The sequence below is a fragment of the Tamandua tetradactyla genome, chromosome 3 (assembly GCF_023851605.1).
Source record: "Tamandua tetradactyla isolate mTamTet1 chromosome 3, mTamTet1.pri, whole genome shotgun sequence".
NCBI classification, from domain to species: Eukaryota; Metazoa; Chordata; class Mammalia; order Pilosa; family Myrmecophagidae; genus Tamandua; species Tamandua tetradactyla.
In genome coordinates, this window is record NC_135329.1 from 746,771 (window position 1) to 765,594 (window position 18,824).

Genomic DNA, 18,824 nt, shown 5'->3' on the forward strand with positions numbered 1-18,824 from the left:
AAAACAGCATGATAATGGCACATATATAAAAGTATTGGCCAACAGAATTAAATCAAGAGTGCAGAAATAGATTACCAAATCTATGGTCAATTGATCTTCAACAAGGCCCTCAAATCCACTGAACTGGAACAGAATAGTCTTTTCAATAAATGGGCATGGGAGAACAGGATATCAATAGCCGAAAAATGAAAGAGGACCCCTACCTTACACGCTATACAAAAATTAACTCAAAGTGGATCAAACACCTAAATATAAGAGCCAGTATCATAAAACCTCTAGAGCAAAATGTAGGGAAACATCTTCAAAACCTAGTAATAGGCAGCAGCTTCTTAAACTTTATACCCAAAGCACAAGCAACAAAAGGAAAAATTGATATAGGGGAACTCCTCAAAATTAAATACTTCTGTGCCTCAAAGAACTTTGTCAAAAAGGTGAAGAGGCAGCCAACTCAACGGGAGAAAATATTCTGAAATCACTCATCAGATAAAGGTTTGATAGCCTATATACATACAGAAATCATACAACTCAACTACAAAAGAGAAACCAACCCAATTATAAAATGAACTGAAGTTATGAATAGACAGTTTCCAAAGAGCAAATATAGATGGCTAAAAAGCACATGAAGAGATGTTCATTTTCATTGGCTGTAAGGGAAATGCAGATCAAGACTACAATGAGATACCAGCTCATACTATAAGAATGGCTGCTATTAAACAAACAGGAAAGCACAAGTATTGGAGAGGATGTGGAGAAATTGGGAAACTTATTCACTGCTGGTGGGAATGTATAATGATACAGCCACTGTGGAAGACAGTTTGGTGATTCCTTAGGAAACTAAATATCAAGTTTCCCTATTACCCAACAATACCACTACTCAGATGTCTGCAATAACACAAGCAGACATCTGCACATCAATGTCCACAGAAGCATCATTCGCAGTTGTCAAAAGATGGAAACATCCCAAGTGTCCATCAACAGAGAAGTGGATATACAAAATGTGGTCTATACCCACGATGGCATATTACGCAGTAGTAAGACGAGAGGAGGTCCTGAAGCATGTGACAACATGGATGAACCTTGAGGACATAATGCTGAGTGAAATAAGCCAGACCCAGAAGGACAGATGGTGTATGATTTCACCATTATGATCCGTGTAGAGTATAGGGGACCTAGAGATACACAGAAGATAGAGATGGGTAAACAGTTAGCTAATGAGGTTGAACCTAAATGCAAGGGAGGGGACAAACGTGAAGGTGGCTCATTAGTGGGCCTATAAGTAATATTGCCATATTAAAGGTGAGCATGATTGAAAGGGGTTGTATAGACCTATGCATCACACCAATCGACAGTACAAATATAACTAAGTTCTTGGATGAACAACTTCAAAGGTATGACTCTTGTACAAAGAGCCCATAATAGAGGGGTACAGGGGAAAACTACTACAGCATGCTATGCACAGCAATACCAGGTTAATAATTGGGGTGAAGGGACAAAAGGTGAGGGAAGGTTTGGATTTACTGTCTGGTGAGGGTGAGTTTATCTCTTATTTCTCCCTTCAGAACAATGAAAATGGTCTACAACTGAGAGTGTTGAAGACTGAACAACTTTGTGAGGATAGTGTGAGACACAGACTGTCGACTTTGGACATTATCCATGATGCCCAATGGATGGAAGTAGCTGAAGGATGCACCAACTGAGAAGCAGAAAGGTCAACTGTGGCATATACATATGATGGAATATTGTAGAGCTACAGAAAGGAATGAAGTAATGAGGTATGCGAAGAGGTAAAAGAACCTTGGGGACATAATGCAGTGCAAAATAAGCCAAAAACAAAAGAACAAATATTATATGGTCTCTTGTACAAAATACCTATAAGAAAATTGGGGCCTAGACTATAAGCTCTTTTAGCAGTCACATTTAGTCCAGAGCTGTATAAATGTTAATTTTAGATTCTGAGATGCTGTGCTCTATATGTATAACCTAGTATTTCCCTGGTAGTGTGGGTACCTATGTGACCCCTAAGACTCAGAGTTGGAGTTCTGCAGCTCTGTAAGTCAGCATTGCTACATACAACAACTGTTAACGAAACCAAAAATAAAGAGATCAGGCTTCAAATAAGAATAAGAATGAAGCTGATGTGGTCATGACTAAGGAAAATCAGAATACTGGGTAGAGGATGATATTTTAGAATTTTGCCTACTGGATGAGACCAAAAGAAGAGAGGGTTATTTTTGTCCAAAACCTAAATTTTCTGTAGCACATAATCTAACTCAACCTGTCAGGGTAGCTCATTTAAACAGTCCAAACACAGGAGCCCAGAAGAGGAGTGAGGGCTAGTAATTCTGGATAGCTTAATGTAACTCCCAATACATCCCAGAGTGTGTTGATTAGAAAGTGTTGGCAAAGTTCCTTGCAGAATGGGAGAAAAAACATGCAACTACTAAGCTTTATCACCAAGGGAACCCCTGATATTGTGTCAAACATTAGGGACACCCAAATCAACAGGCCAAGCCCTTGATCATGAGGCTTGCTCTTGTGAAGCTTATGAAGGTAGTGGAGAAGCTTAGACCACCTACGACATGCCTAAGAGTTACTTCTGGAGGACCTCTGTTGTTGCTCAGATGTGGCCTCACTCTCTCTAAGCCCAACTCTGCAAGGAAAATCATTACCCTCCCCGCTAGGTGGGACATGACATCAAGGGGTGAAAGTCTCCCTGGCAACATGGGAGAGGACTCCCAGGGATAACTCTGGTCCTTGAACCGTGGGATCAGCAATGCCATCCTGACCAAAAGAGGCAGAAGAAAGGTAACAAAATAATGTGTCAGTGGGTTAGAGAGTCCAGAGAGAGTTGAGAGGCTGCTCTTATGCAACCTTCAGCTAGACATTGCTAATTGCTATGATTTGCCAAACCCAAAACCATTCCTTTTAACCCTAAAGAACACCTAGGGTTCTACCTGAGCGTCTACAAAAGTTTCACGCACTTTTACTTTCCAGCAACTTACAACCTCCAGATGGGTCCCTGGACCAGAAAAGTCCTGAAACCCAGAGGGGCCAGTCTCTCCGGAACATCAGCTAGTTCCATCCCTTATCATATATTGTCCAATGTGAAAAAGTTAGAATAGGTATAACCCAAATACACCAAAAGTTTGGGGAAAGGATCAAAGAAGAAGGAAGAGTTATAACAGAGAAGATAGGATTTAACAAATGAGTATGACTGCTAAATTAGATTGCTATATATTTTGGTCTCCAGTGTCTTGGAGAAACAAGAAGGAAAAATCTGAAATTGTGGAACTGTAACCTATACCAAACATTGAAATTTGTTCTACAACTACTTGTTACAATGCACTTTGAAATTTATTTCTTTTGTGTATATATGTTATATTTCAAAATAAAAGAGATTTAAAAAAGATTATACCCAAATAACTAGTAAATTCATGAAAAGCTACTCAACTGCTTTAGTAAATATGTAAAAGGCAAATGAAAACCACAAGCAAGTCTCAATTTAAAACAAAGCAAAACACAGTCCCAGTTTTGGTAAGAATGTTGCTTAATAGGAACTTTCATACATTGTTCTCGGGAGTATAAGTTTTTATCAACCCTTTGAAAAACTACTTGGTGTTATCCAAAAAATTTAAATATATATGGACCCTACATATTTACTACAAGGTTTATGTACAGCCAACAGAAATTGTCCACCCACCAAAAGATAAATGCAAAAATGTCCACAGCAAGTCTTTCTGTAAGAGCTGAAATGAACAAGCCAAATGTCAAAAACCGGATGAATAGCGCATTCGTAAAACAAAATACAATATACAGCAATGAAACATGTTCCAGCCACACGTTATGATGCAGAAGAGTCTGATAAGTAATACACCGAGCAAGAGTCCAGGCCTGGCATACAATTTGCAGGTGCCATGTAAAATGAAAATGTGGGCACCCTTGTTCAGAAAGCGGGGGGAAGCTATCATTTACGGTGGTATAAGACTTCCCCACTGCCTGTCTCAACTTGTCTTATGCGTTTTATTTGCTATTTAAAATAATTCTGAGTAAAACAAAATAAAAAATTTAAATGTCAGCACACATTTTACCATTCATCTTTATAGCACACAATGACTGTTTTAATACAAACAGGAGTCAGTGCATCTAAGTCAGGTGCCAGTCACCAAAATTATCCAATTTGTATTTTGAGGCTCATTCCCAGAGGGCTTCCCTGGTTGACCAGAACAGGAAGGAAGAAGGATGGACGGAGGGGGCTGGAAGGAGGGGGCTGCAGTCCCGCAGGGCTGCCTGGGAGAGGCTCCCCGCAAAGACCTCCCCCGGCGACCAGCGCCGCCCCCAGCGGCGTGGAGCAGCCTGTGCCCCTGGCACCGCCAGCTGTAGCCTCCCAGCCCGGTTGGCACTGAGCGGGCACCTGGGTCCAGCAGGAACGGAAGCCAGGACCATCCACTGGGCAGTCCTCCGGCCACGGCCCGCTGCCCCAGCTCACGGCGAGGGCTCTCGTCCTGCGTGCTGGGTGTGTCTGGTACTGGGGTTGGGGCACTTGAGGGGCCGTCCCCGCCGTCCCCAGCTCGGACAGGCAGGCCAGCCAGGGCACGTACATCCAACCCTGACCCTGTCGTCCACACGGGGCCCCTACCAGGGCAGGGCAGCAGCCGGCCAGGGGCACGGAGGGAGGCTGTACAGTGGGACAAAGGCCCGTCACAGGGCAGGCAGTGGGCAGCAAGGTCCCACCCCAGAGACGCAGCGGCCTGCCGGATGGCCACGAGCCAAGGTTCTAAGCCTGCCCCATCAGGTTTCATTCAGAAAACACTAACGCAAAGATACATTCTCCAGAACTTCAAAACTGGGACCGCAGAACATCACACCCTAACCAGGGACCCTAGGCAGCACATGCCCAGGCAGCTGCCCTGCTCTAGACACAAAAGAACCTGCAGCAGACAGCAGCCCTGCACATTGCCTTAAAACCAGAGGAGGCCAACAATTCCAGAGAAGCAGGTGATTCCAGATCTGCAACAGGAGAAAGGGCACGGGACACAGGACCTACGGTGTCAGAGGTGAGGAAGTGCTCAAAGATAGATAAGGATACAACAACGAAAAGTGCTCGCAGCACATTGAATAAATGAAAATTCATGAGTACATTGTGATTCTCACAAAGAAAACGAGAGAGCCACAGAAGGAGGGCGGGAGGAACCCACGCGCTACTATCGGAGGCAACTACTGTGGCAACTCTTCACTCTGAAAATTGCTGATCAGTAAAAAATAATTAAGCATTGACCCTGCCTTTTTAAAAGTTGAACCATAGTTCACTGCCAGTTGAGTGAAAGCTCTTCTTTAGAGAAAAATTATCTGTAATAAAGGTAGAAGGAATGGTAGCTTTGAAATATAAAGGAATCATGAGAAATAATTAACCAGTCAGGATCCCCGTTAGATGAGAGGTTATGGGGAACAGGGTGTCCACAGCGAACTGAAGTATAACAATGTAGATGAAGCTTTACAAGAGAGATCCGGTGATTTTACCACCTTAACTAGCACCACTAATGGTGACATTTTACATCTCCCGATATGATAACAGGAGACTTGTGAAGAACTTGTTGCCAAAATTGCATAATTGAGTCTAATTGAGCCTTTGACCTAATCGTCAGCTGATAGGAAACACAGGGAACAGAGAAACAAGTGAAGGGACACATAGGAAGCAAACCTAAGTCCATACATGCTACAAGACACCTAGTCCGGACTCTTCCCAAATTCAATGCCACTCAATATCAAGGCCAAAATGGAGAAAGATATTCTAGTCTAAATCGCAACAAAATGCAATGTGAATTTTGACAGATTCCAGGTTCAAAAAAAGAACAGGTATAATAGCCATTTGCGGGACAGAGTTGGGAACTTTTAAAACATGTATTAAGCATTAGGTTATGTGTTAGAATTGTTCATTTTCTCAGGTGGAATAATAGTGTTTTGTCTATGTGAGAAATACCCTTATTTTTAAAAGATCACATACAATCTTCTCTTAGGGGAGCAAGTCTCTCTAAAATGATTCTGCAAATAGGGTAAAATGATAACAACTGTTGGATCTATACACAAGCATATGTACTATTTTTTCAACTTTTCTATGTTCCAAACATTTCCAGAATTGAAGTCAAAAATCTCACATAAGCTGGCGGTCCTCTTCACGCGCAGCTGAAGCCTTTCTTCAATCACAGCCGACCGGCGCACAGGAAGGGAGGCCGAGGGCAGCTGAGCTGTCGTGGATGAAGGTGGTGACCAACCCCCGCCCGCAGCTCCAAACCCACAGCTGAGCGGACTTCTCACGTGCGACAGGAGGGGCAGGACGGCTGCCAGCCAAGTACCCGAGGGAAAGGGATGACACGAGCTCAAAGAAGGAGGGGACATGGAAAAGGGAGATGGGAAAGGTATGTAGTGTGCGTGTCGGTGGTGCACATTTCACATTCCTGTTTCAGCTAGTCCTGCCTTAGGATACTCTGGGGGCCTTGGGTGAGTTCTCAGGGACGTGAGGGCCAATCCGCCCAGGCTCCACCCAGCCCTGAGAGGGGGCCTACAGTCCCTGGATGGCCTGGTGGGGCGTGGCACAGGGACAGACAGTCAGGCGGCCTCCTCTGGGCGCCCCGTGAAGGGCCCCAAAAGAAGGGCCAGGACAAGATGTAAAAGCCAGTTACTGCGCTTTAGTTATTAAAAACTTGAGACTTGATGCGGTCTCTTACAGAAACAGCCCAAATTAGACGAGTTCTCCTTTACTTGCTATTTGAAACACTTTTCACTTTAGGAAAATAGCCTACTAAATGTATGCATGTTTTAATTATGTGCTTTTTACAGCATAATTAGATAGTATGAGTTTTAATGAGTTACTGAGCCTTTATTTTCCCTCTTTTGTGTGCTGCTGGGTATGTGCGGGTGTTTATGAGTTCAGAAGCCTGACTCTTCCTTAATTAGTTCCCACCCACTCTGATCTTTCTCTGAAATAATAAGCCAAATAATCTGTTGTATACATCTCAATAGGTACAATTTTCTAAGAGACCAAGTTTTTCTGAACTAAATTTGTGAATTTAGTAAAACGATATTTTTTCTGGGTCTTGCCTTTGGATTGAGGCTCAGGTTCAAATTTCACACATCTTTGTCATTATCACGAATGCCTAAGAATTGCCTTTTTACAAAAATTGTAACTGGTGGAGTTCCTTTGGAGCATATTGTAAAAGAAATTTATAGTCTTCTTGAGTTTAATACTAATAATTTCTAAGATAATTTTTCTTAGTATCCACATTCTTTTGAAATTAAACCATAGACTGTAATGCAGTAAACAGCCAGGGTGTCCTTGTGTGGACAGCAAAAGGCGCTGGCGCCGCCAGCAACCCTGAGGAAGATCATCTCCCTACGGGAGAGGTGAATGAAGGGAGGAAAGCAGCCAACATGTATTGAGTGCTTGCTGTATGCTTCTCCTGTACATATATTGTTCTAGTTTGCTAGCTGCCAGAATGCAATATACCAGAAATGGAACAGCCTTTAAAAGGGGGAATTTAATAAGTTGCAGGTTTACAGTTCTAAGGCCATGAAAATGTGCCAGTTAAAGCAAGTCTATAGAAATGTCCAAATTCAGGCACCAAAAGAGGTCGCCTTCACTCGAGAAAGGCCAGTGAGGTTCAGGGTTTCTCTCTCAGCTGGAAAGGCACATGGCGAACATGGCAGCATCTGCTAGCTTTCTCTCCAGGCTTCTTGTTTCATGAAGCTCTCCTGGGGACATTTCCCTTCTTCATTTCCAAAGGTCTCTGGCTGCCTGGGCTCTGGCTCTCATCATTCTCGTGACTCTGTTCTGTTGCTCTCCCGACGTTCTCACACTTCCTCTTTTAAAGGATTCCAATAAACTAATCGAGACCCACTGGAATGGTGGAGTCACATCTCCCTCTAATCAAAGGTAAATACCCACAAGTGGGTGAGTCACATCTCCGTGGAGATAACCTAACCAAGTTTCCAACCTACAGTACTGAATAGGGATTAAAAGAAATGGTTGCTCCATTTAATCCCAACAAGATTGGGATTCAAACTGACTTTTGATTAGGATTCAAACACGGCTTTTCTAAGGTACACAAATTCTTTCCGACCAGCACATATATCATCTCTCTTAATTCTCATGACAACCCTACAGAGTAGATACCATTTCTCCTCTTTAAGTGCTCAAAATGGGATAAAGTACAACATGGGTTGTTTCCAAAATATCAATTATCATTATTAGAAATTAAAATTTAGTAAGATAGATGAGAATATGCCACACCTACAGAAAGCTGCATACTTGTGAAGTAAACAGTTTTTATAACAGATACAAAATCATAATGACAATAATTAAAGCATCAAAACAGATGCTTTTCAGCCTGTGTTAAAGCTTGAAGGGAGCAGGCACTGTGAGACAATGCAGAAGTTCTCTCATTTTTCTCAAGCTACAGGATTGAAACATTGAACACTGATGTTCTTTCTCTGTCAGAAGTGTCACGTGTTGAAGAGAAAGGGCACGACTTAGGAAATGTGAGCACCTAAAGGAAACATCAACTGCATAACGTGGGGGGCCCAGGGCACCACAGACCACCCCGGCCAGGGGCAGACCTGGCACTCTGGAGCACAGCGCTGCTGGGTTTCTCACTGGTAGGTGTATTTTTAGAGCCAACATGTGAGCCCAGAACAGCAGCAAAGCAATGGTCTACTAAAAATACAAGCACAAGCACCCTCCATCTGACACCTTAAAGGTGAGCCTCACACCTGTGGAGCCAGCCTTAGGGCTAACTGAGAGCAAACACATGGCAGCCACCTCGTACCTGACACCCCAGCTCCCCAAAGCCAGTTCCATGCAAATTCCTGGACCTTGTGAGTGTTGCTTTAACTGGGAAGAGGTCTCTGCAGATGCAATTCGAGATCTGAGATGAAAAGGTGCTCTAGATTATCCGGTGGGACCCCCTCCACACAGCCTCCCGCCGAGAGGAACACGGGATGTTGGGGGGCTGCTGGGAAGATGGAGGCAGCCCCCACTCCTGCAGGAGCTACAGCAGCAGGAAGGCCCCTCTGCAACCTGCAGGAGACGGGCGGCCCTGCCTCTCCCTGACCCCAGCTCTGGCCTTCAGGATGTGTGGAAATGAAATGCTGTGGCTTTGAGTCGCCAAGCTGTGGCCATTGTTGCTGCAACCAGGGGATGTCAGCCAGCCCTTGTGCTGCTCCCTCGAGCCTGCAGCAGGGCTTCCAACCCGCAGGCCAACGGCTGGGCCCTAAGACCCGCCTTAGATGGTGGCAGGTGGAAGAGTGATCCTGCTCTCGGCTGTTTCTAAAATCTCCCAAGGAAACATGACCTGGAGCAGATGGGGAGACCCACTGGCCGCGCTGCTTAGCCGGCACCTTCCCCTGGCCCTGAGCTCCGTCCGGGCAGGGCCACACTGCCCCCATCCTGCAGCCCAGCAGCGAGTGCGATGCCCGGCATGTGATGCTCTAGTGAGGAGAGAGTGTGCCTGGGCCCCTCCTGTGAGGCCCACATGGGCAGTGAGGGGACAGAGAGGCCGTCCAGGGTAAAATGCACCAGCTAGAACTGCATTTGTCTGCAAACGACAGAGGCCAGGAAACAGCACTGGGTCCAGATGTCAGCGCTGCCTCTCCCGCCTGGTCACAGGGCCGGGCCGCTGCTTTCTGCGCTCTGCCTGCTTTGCCACCCACGGCCAGGCCCCGGGGTGCTGGGTGCAGGGAGGGCCCGGGGAGGCTGGGCGCGGGGAGGACCAGGCCTGTCCCAGGAAGGAGTCCCCAGGGCCGGTGGAGACACCGCCCCTCATACCCCGACAGCTTGAGCATGGTCACACGGCCATTCCTAGGAGGAAGAGCGCCTGGGCCAGGTCCCCATTTCACAGCGGCCCACCCAGCTGGCCACGAGGGTTCTGTGCACCAGTGAGGAAGCGCAGGAAAGGAATATTAGGGCCTGGGCCACCGTCCCTGCGCCACGGTCACTGCAAGAGAACTGAAAGCGTAGAGGAGTCTCACACATCCTATGACCTGGGCACGGTGCCTGGGCGTGCAGAGACAGGAATCACGATGCCACTGCAGGCGCCCTGAGCTGGGCCTGCAAGATGAACAGAACTGCAGCAAGGTCAACAGTGCTGCAGGCAGAGGGAACACGCCGAGCAAGGCACCAGGTGGGAAAGTGAGAGAAGACAACTCGTCCAGGGACCGAGCGAGCATGGTGCAGTGGGCAGACCACAAGGCCCAAGCTTAGTGACCGCCCTGGGCTTCCTGGACCAGCAGCCTTGCCCAAATGACGTTCTAACATCAGAGGAGAATACGAAATACACTTTGCAAATAATAAAGCTGAAAAAATACATGGAGAGGATGAAACAGAAGTCCAGGGTCACTGAAGGACTGACCAATAAATGTCACACCAAGAACTCCGGATGTTTTCAATTAGTAATAATGAGATAATTGAGCATAATATTAAAAATCATTCTAGTCCTTCTTCATTGAAATTCCATTTCTCTGTGGTAATTTTAATAAAACATCTTGGTGATTTTAACTTAAAAAAACATTTGTTACAATGAAGAAATTTGCATACTACCTCAAAATTCTTTAACATCATTTTATTCCTCCTTTCAGCTTTCAAACCATCTAAAAGACACATGAGAAAGAAAAGTAAAAGACGTTTTATAAACTCCAGATGGCATTTGGACTTGACTCAGATGAACTATGAAAAGACATCCAGACATCAGGGTGGATATCCAGCGAGCCTATTCCATCTGACTCTGCGGAGTAAAGTTTATCACATTTTCCTAATTGCTGTCTAATGTGGACGTTCAGAAGTTACACTGCCCGGGGGCAGAGGCGTTGGGCAGGAAAGAGGGAAGGATGGAGCTCAGCAGCTGGTTATTCAAGCTGCAGGGCACGTGGCACAGTGCCTGGTTTATATCCAATGCCTCAGTTAAGCCAACGACCTTACGACCTAAATTTAATTGACGTTCAGTGAGGTTACGTGTCTTGCCTAAGGATTAAAAACCCAGTGGCCAATGAGTTGAAATACTTAAAGTACTAACAGAAAACAACTGTCAGTCAAAAAATTTATATCTGGCAAAACTTTCTTTCAAAAATGAGGGAAAAATTAAGACATTCTCAGATAAACAAGAGAGAGTTCCTCACCACCAGAGCTGCCCCACAAGCAATGCTAAAGGGAGTTTTTCAGATTTGAAAGAGAGAGCACTAGACAGAAGCTCAGAGCAGCACAAATAAATCAATCTGTAGTAAAGGTAACCGTTTGGGTAATTCTAAATATCAGTGTTACTGCAGTATATTCTTTGGTATATAACTCTGCTCCTTACCTCCTACACATACAAAAATGTATAAAAAGTAATGATAAATCTAGGTTTTTGGACATTCAATGTACAAAGATATAAGTGGTGATAAGTTAAAAAAAAAGGTGGGAAGATGGGGGAGAGGAGGGACAAAGGGGTATAGTAATAGTGTATGTGCTATTGACATTTAGCTGGTTTCAAATCAAATATGATTGTTACATAGTTAGGAGGTTAAATTTTAACACAATGGAAAACACAAGGCAAACATTTAAAAATGTATATCCAGATAGAAATATATATACAGTACAATATAGTACAATATAAAAAGCAAATGAATATAAAAGTAGGCATTAATGGAAATGAGGAACAAAAAAAGGTATAAGACATACAAAGGCAAAATAGCAAAAAGGCTGTGTATTTTCAGTAGTGACTTTAAATGTAAATGGATTAAATTCTGCAGTCAAAGACAGAGATTGACAGAATGGATTTAAAAAGCATGATTCAACTAAATTCTCTTTGCAAGAGATTCACCTTAACTTCAAAGATACAAGTAGTTTGAAAGTTACAGGATGGAAAAAAAAGTTAAAGGATACAAGGAAGAGCTAAAAGAGAACTGGAGAAGCTATACTAATATCAGATAAACTAAATTTTAAGTAAAAAACAGCTATGAGGAACAAAGATGGTCATTATATACTGAAAAGGGGGGCAATTCAAGTTTTTACAGCTATAAATATGTATGCATCTAACAGCAGAGTCTCAAAATATATGACAAAAATACTGACAGATTTGAAGGGAGAAATTGATGGTTCACTATTAACAGTAGGAGACTTTAATATGCCACTCTCAATAATGGATAGAACATCTAGTGAGAAAATCAATACGGAACTGAATTTGAATAATGCTGTAAACCACCTAGATATAACAGACACATGTAGCCCACTCCACCAACAAAAACAAGACACACATTCTTCCCAAATGCACAAGACTCATTCTTCAGGATAGACCATACGTTATGGCACAAAACAAGTCTCAATAAGTTCAAAAATATTGAAATAAAACACTGTGTATTCTATAGCCACAAAAGAACAATAACAAAGGGAAATGGGAAATTCACAAATATGTAGAAATTAAACAACATATCCTTAAATAATCAATGTATTAAGAAATAAATCAGAAGTAGAATTAGGAAATAATGTGAAACAAATGAAAGTGAAAACATAATATACCATAAAATTTATGGTATTCTGCAAAGGCAATGCTGAGAGGGAAATTTATACTTCTAAATGCTTACATTGAAAAAGAAGAAAGACTTAAAATCTGAAACCTAACCTCAAAACTAGAAAAACTAGAAAAAGAAGAGCAAAGTAAACCCAAAACAAACAGATGGAAGGAAAAAACAAAGATTAGAGTAGAGACAAATGAAATAGAAAAAAAGAACAGAGAGTATCTACAAAAAACATATTGGCTCTTTGAAAACATCAATAAAATTGACAAACCTTTAGCTAGGCTGACAAAGTAAAAAGCAAAGGATACAAATAGCTAAGTTCAGAAATGAAAATGAGGATATTACTATGGACCCTGCTAAAATAAAACGGACTATAAGAGGATACTGTAAACAACTGTACAGCAATAAATTAGATACATTAGGTGAAATGGACTAATTCTTAGAAACACACAAACTACTTATATCGATTCAAGTAGAAATACAAGATCCCAACAAACCAAAAACTAGGAAAGAGATTGAATCTGTGATTAAATCCTCCCAACAAAGAAAAGTCCAGGGGCAGATGGCTTCACAGGGAGATTCTACTAAATATTCTAAGAAGACTCAAATCCAATTCTACTCAAACTTATCAAAAAAAATTGAAGAGGAGGGAACACTACCTAATTCTATGGGGCCAATATCACCCTCATACCAAAGCTAGATAAAGATCCCACAAGAAAACTACAGACTAATATCTCTTATGAACATAGATGCAAAAATTCTCAACAAAATACTAACAAAATGAATTCAACAGCATATGAAAAGAATTACACACCATGATCAAGTAAGATTTATCCTTGGTATGCAAGGTTTTTTCAACATAAGAAAATCAATTAATGTAATACACCACAAATAGAGAAGGAACGAAGGGGGAAAAAAACACATGAACATCTTAATTGATACAGAAAAGGCATTTGACAAAATCCAGCACAGCTTCATGATAAAATACTTAAAACACTAGGAATAGAAGTATGCTTCCTCAATATGATAAAGAGCATATATGAAAAGCCACAGCTAAAATTATTAAGAAATAAATCAGAAGTGAAATTAGGAAATAATGTGAAACAAATGAAAATGAAAACATAACATACTAAAATTTATGGTATTCTGCAAAGGCAGAAAGCATTCCTTCTAAGATAAGGAAGAAGACAAGATGTCCACTGTCATTCAGAATTATACTGGAAGTTCTTGCCAGAGCAATTATGCAAGAAAAAGAAATAAAAAAGCATCCAGATCAGAAAGGAAGAAGTAAAACTTGCCCTATTTGCAAATGGCACAATCCTATATACAAAAACCCTGAAAAAAACTACAACAAAGAGCCTAGAGTAATAAAGGAATTCAGCAAAGTGGCAGGTTACAAGATAAACACCCCCAAATCTGAAGTGTTTCTATACAGAAGCACTGAAAAATTAGAAGATGAAATCAAGAAAAAACTCCATTCATAATAGCTACTAAAAGAATCAGATACCTAGGATTAAATCTAACCCAGGATGTAAAGAACTTGTACCCAAAAAACTACAGAACATTCCTTAAAAAAAGGCAACTAAGACCTAAAAATAATTGGAAGAACAGTATGTGTTCATAGATTGGAAGACTGTTGTTAGGAGCTCAATCTTTCCCAAAGCAACTGATAGAGTCAGTGCAATAAAAATTCCAACAATCTTCTTTGCATAAATAGAAAAGCCAATCATCAAATTTATATGAAAGGGTAAGGGGCCCTATATAGTTAAGCCATCTTGAAAATGAAGTACAAAACGGGAGGACTCACACTTTCCAATCTTAAAACTTATCACAAAGCCACAGCAATCAAAACAGCATGGTAGTGGCACAAGGACAGACAGATAGACAAATGAAGTTGAATGGAGAGCTCACAAATCAACCCTCACTTTTATGGCCAACCAGTTTTTGACAAGGATGAAAAGACTGCTCAACTGGGAAACAAATGGTGCTGGGAAAACTGATTATCCATTTGCAAAAAAAAAAAAAAAGGAGAACCCCTACCTCACACTATATACAGAAATCAACTCAAAATGGATTAAAAACCTTAATATAAGAGCTAGAATGATCAAACTCCTAGAAGAAAACGTAGGAAAGCATCTTCAGGACCTTGTGTTAGGCACTGGTTTCTTACACTTTATACCCAAAGCATAAGCAACAAAAGAAAAAAAAATAGATAAATGGAATGGCATCAAAATTAAATTTTTTGCACCTCAGTGGATTTTATTATTAAAGTAAAACAACAACCTACAACATGGGAGAAAATATTTGGAAACCACACATCCGATTAAGGTTTAATATCCAGAATATATAAAGAAATCCTTCAACTTAACACAAAAAGACTAAGAACCCAATTAAAAATGAACAAAAGGCTTGAATAGACATTTCTCCAAAGATGACATACAAATAGAAAGCACATGAAAAGGTACTCAGCATCATTAGCCATCAGGTAAGTGCAAATCAAAACCACAAGATACAATTCCACACTCATCAGAATGGCTGCTATTAAGAAAAAATAATGAAAACAAGTGTTGGAGAGGATGTGAAGAATTAGCAGCATCCATTTGCTTCTGGTGACAAAGTAAAACGATGAAACAGCTGTGGAAGACATTTTGGCAGCCCCTCAGAAATCTAACAATAGAGCTTACATGTGACCCAGCAATCCCACTAGTACACAGATACCCAAAAGAACTGAAAGCAGGGACTTGATCAGATATTTGCATATCCACATCCGTAGCAGCATTATTCACAATTACCAAAAAAATGGAAGCAACCAGTGTCTATTAACCACTGAATGGTTAAATAAAAATGTGGTGAAGACACACAATGGAATATTGTTTGTTTTTGTTGTTGTTTTTGTATGCTGTATGGCGGGGTCTCATTTCATGATTTTTCCATGTGAGTATCCTGTTATTGCAGCACCATTTGTTGAATTTTTGTTTCTTTCTTTTGCTTTTTATTTATTTGTTTGTTTCTTGGGAAGTGCATGCACTGGGAATCAAACCTGGTCTCCCACCTGGCAGGCGAGAATTCTACCCCTGAACTACCCCTGCACTCCCCATACAATAGAATATTATAAGTAAAAAGGAATGAAGTCCTGAGATATGCAACACTGTGGATAACCTTGCAGATATCATGTAGAGTGAAATAAGCCAAGCACAAAAGGAGACTGTATGAGCTCACCGATCTGAAATCTTTAAGCAAGCTCACAGACTTGGAGTCTAGAATACAGGTCACCAGTGGGCAAGGTGGGGACAGGGGCAGGAAGTTGGTGCCTAAAATGCACAGAGTTTCTGTTTGTCCTGATGGAGGCGATGTGGTGATGGATGGTGGTGCTGGCAGCACACGGCTGTGAACACAATCAATAGCACTGAAATATAACCTGAATGTGGTTAAAAGGAGCAATATGATATTGAATATATGATAACTCAGCACAAACTTTAAAAAAGAACCCATGGGAATACACTACACAAAGATTGAACCTAAGTTAAACCATGGATTTTAATTAGCAATATAACTATCTTTAAAAGTGCTATCATCAGATAGAACAAACGTTGCACACCAATGCAGAGTGGCGGAGGTGGAGTGGGACATGGGAATCCTGTATTTTATGCATGATTTTTTGGTAACCCTACAATCTGTTTAATAAAAAAAGTGACAGAGATCATAACCCAGTCTAACTTTAAGTACTTGCTTGTTCCACAAAGATGGCATGCACTCTCTCACTCGATCAATCGCTCACTACTTCCTATTTCACTCTTAACTCTACTTCCAGCTTATTTCATCAGGCTTCCAACCAAACCTTTCTCTCTTCTCTTTACAGACGTTCTCATTTTCAATATTCACTTATTTTTTTTCTCCAGTTCCAAGTTTTCCCACTTCCTGATTTATAATGTAATACAAAATCATTTCAACATTTAAGAAACAATCATACCAATGGAGTTAACATGTACCACTTAATCTGCCTTTGAAAGCTTCCCAGTATTCCCTGTCTTTGCATACACAGCTGCCAATGAATTTTTAAAGTATCTTCCTTTCTCTTTTCTGCAGGTGCTTCCTTATGCATCAGCAGTGGGCTGAAGTATATGACAACTCTATCTACTCAAGAGGAAAATTCATATCTGTCCAGACACTAAGCCAATTGCATAGCACCTAACAGAGACTTCCTTTATTCAAACAACAGTGGCAAGAGGGATGTGAGCCAGGAGTATGCAGCTTCTCTTACAGTCCTCACTTTCGTCCCCATGCTCCCGCTCTCTTTCCAGCCTTGGCTTTCCACCCTTCCCTCAAACAGATTATCACATTTGGACTATTTGCCATTCTTTAAACATTTCTCCCTACCCAGAAGGACCATTCCCAACTCACCTCGTAAGAATCCTACTCGTCCTACCACATTCATCTCAGCTCAGAGGCCACCTCCTCCAGGAGACCTTTCTGACCACACAGCTGGAAATGCTCTTTCTTTCTTCAAACTGCCATAGCATTGCATTAGCTTTTCCAGTTACTTTTACTAATCTTTCTATTGTACAATCTGCACAGACAGAGAAGTCCACACACACCACATGTTTGGCTTAATGCATTAATATTTGCATTATATTTATTTCTATAATAAATATTATTATATATTTATTTATATCAATATATAATAATTTATATATCTTGACATATACCTGATGTCATTCCCCATTTAGCAATTTCTATCTCCCAAAAATGTCCATACTCTTCAATGTGGCATTTAAGAGCCATTCTAGCCCTAAACCTTATCCTGTACCCCTCCTTTAACTAAATCCTCCCCTCTGGCCAATTTGGTCTACTAATACTTTGCCTCCACTGAAAACACACCCATCTCTTCTTTTCATTCATCAAATGTCTAGGTCAAAACCCTGATGAGGTGGCAGTCCCTGGGTGGAGACCTCACTGATCACGCCGGCCTTGGATTAGTTTCCCTTCCCCTGAACTCTCTCCTGAAAGTGCTTTATCTGTGTATCAGTCAATTAGTCCTTATCATTTTCTGGCTTCTATTATTATTATCCTCCCATATCCATGTGTCCATCTTCCCAACTACAGAGAAGAGGGTGGAAACTTTACTGTATCTGCCACTGTGTGTAGGAGAGTCCTAAATACATGGAGAAGCTGACGACATGTTTGATTTACTGCCCGACCATTCACAGGAAAACAGAAGTGAGCAGGTAGGCTCTCTCATTCCTTGAAAAGCAAACTCTAGCAGAAAATAAAGTGAACACATGAATTCTGCACTCTTCCATCAATTCACACAGGCTCATTTTAGCAAAAATGTAATCAATACTTTCTAAATTTCAATTTTTAATATTAAATAAAATAACCCCAACGTGTGGGAGGATCTTTCTCCACCCTTTAGCACTGTCATCGACCACACACGGAGGTGTACAGAACCCGCACTCAGAGTCAAGCCTGATGAGCTCTACCCGTGCTCTAGCCTATCCCCTCGCTACACCCCATGCCTGCCCTCACTGCCCGTCCAAGTCCACAAACTCGGTTCACAAAGTTAGTAATTCAGCTCTCCTGATGACCAAGTGGCCATACCAGACATCTCGATCAAGCCAACATCCCAGCAAAGTGCAGCAGACAATTTCCTCAGGAGGCATTTTCTGTGCATAACCACAAGAACAAAGTGGGTATGAAGAGGCGACACTGAAACACCTTTTCAGCTGGGATTGAAAGCGTACGGAAGGCCACCTATAGGCGTATTTGGGAAATACACGCACGTAAGTTTAGATGAACCACCTACCATGCCATCGAGATAATCCCCCCTATGTAGTCATGCAAGTGCTTCAATTTGGGATTGTAGCTCATTTACTATTAAACACCGCTTTGCCCTTTCATACCTGAACTTCTTAGTGATGGTGTCTATGCCCGTTCACCTTACTGTAGTCAATAGTGTTAAGTCTAAAAACTTCCATGCATGGTTAGGAGATCCAAGAGAAATGAAAAATCTTAAATTCTCAAACCCTGAAATATTTTAATCTCAAAGCTAAAATCTTTAAAGAATAATCAATATCGAGATAAACTCTCAAAGCTGGCCATTGTTATTTATCATATGCATGAATGGAATTGTTCTTGTTCAATACTGACCTTGTGCCAAGGCGAACAATTACAAATTCATTTCCACATGCTGAGGACAACTTCTCCTCACAGGAACACGGAAGGTGACTAGTCAAACATTTTCTATTGAAACAAAAGAACCTTCAAAGGCACAAGTTTCCCTCAGT

At 41.6% G+C, this 18,824-nt stretch overlaps 1 long non-coding RNA gene across 1 annotated transcript in view; it reads right to left on the reverse strand.

Annotated features, from left to right (window-relative positions):
• Positions 1–18,824, reverse strand: part of LOC143675919 (uncharacterized) — a 108,672-nt gene that overhangs the window by 73,761 nt on the left and 16,087 nt on the right. The gene's annotated exons all lie outside the window — the stretch shown is intronic.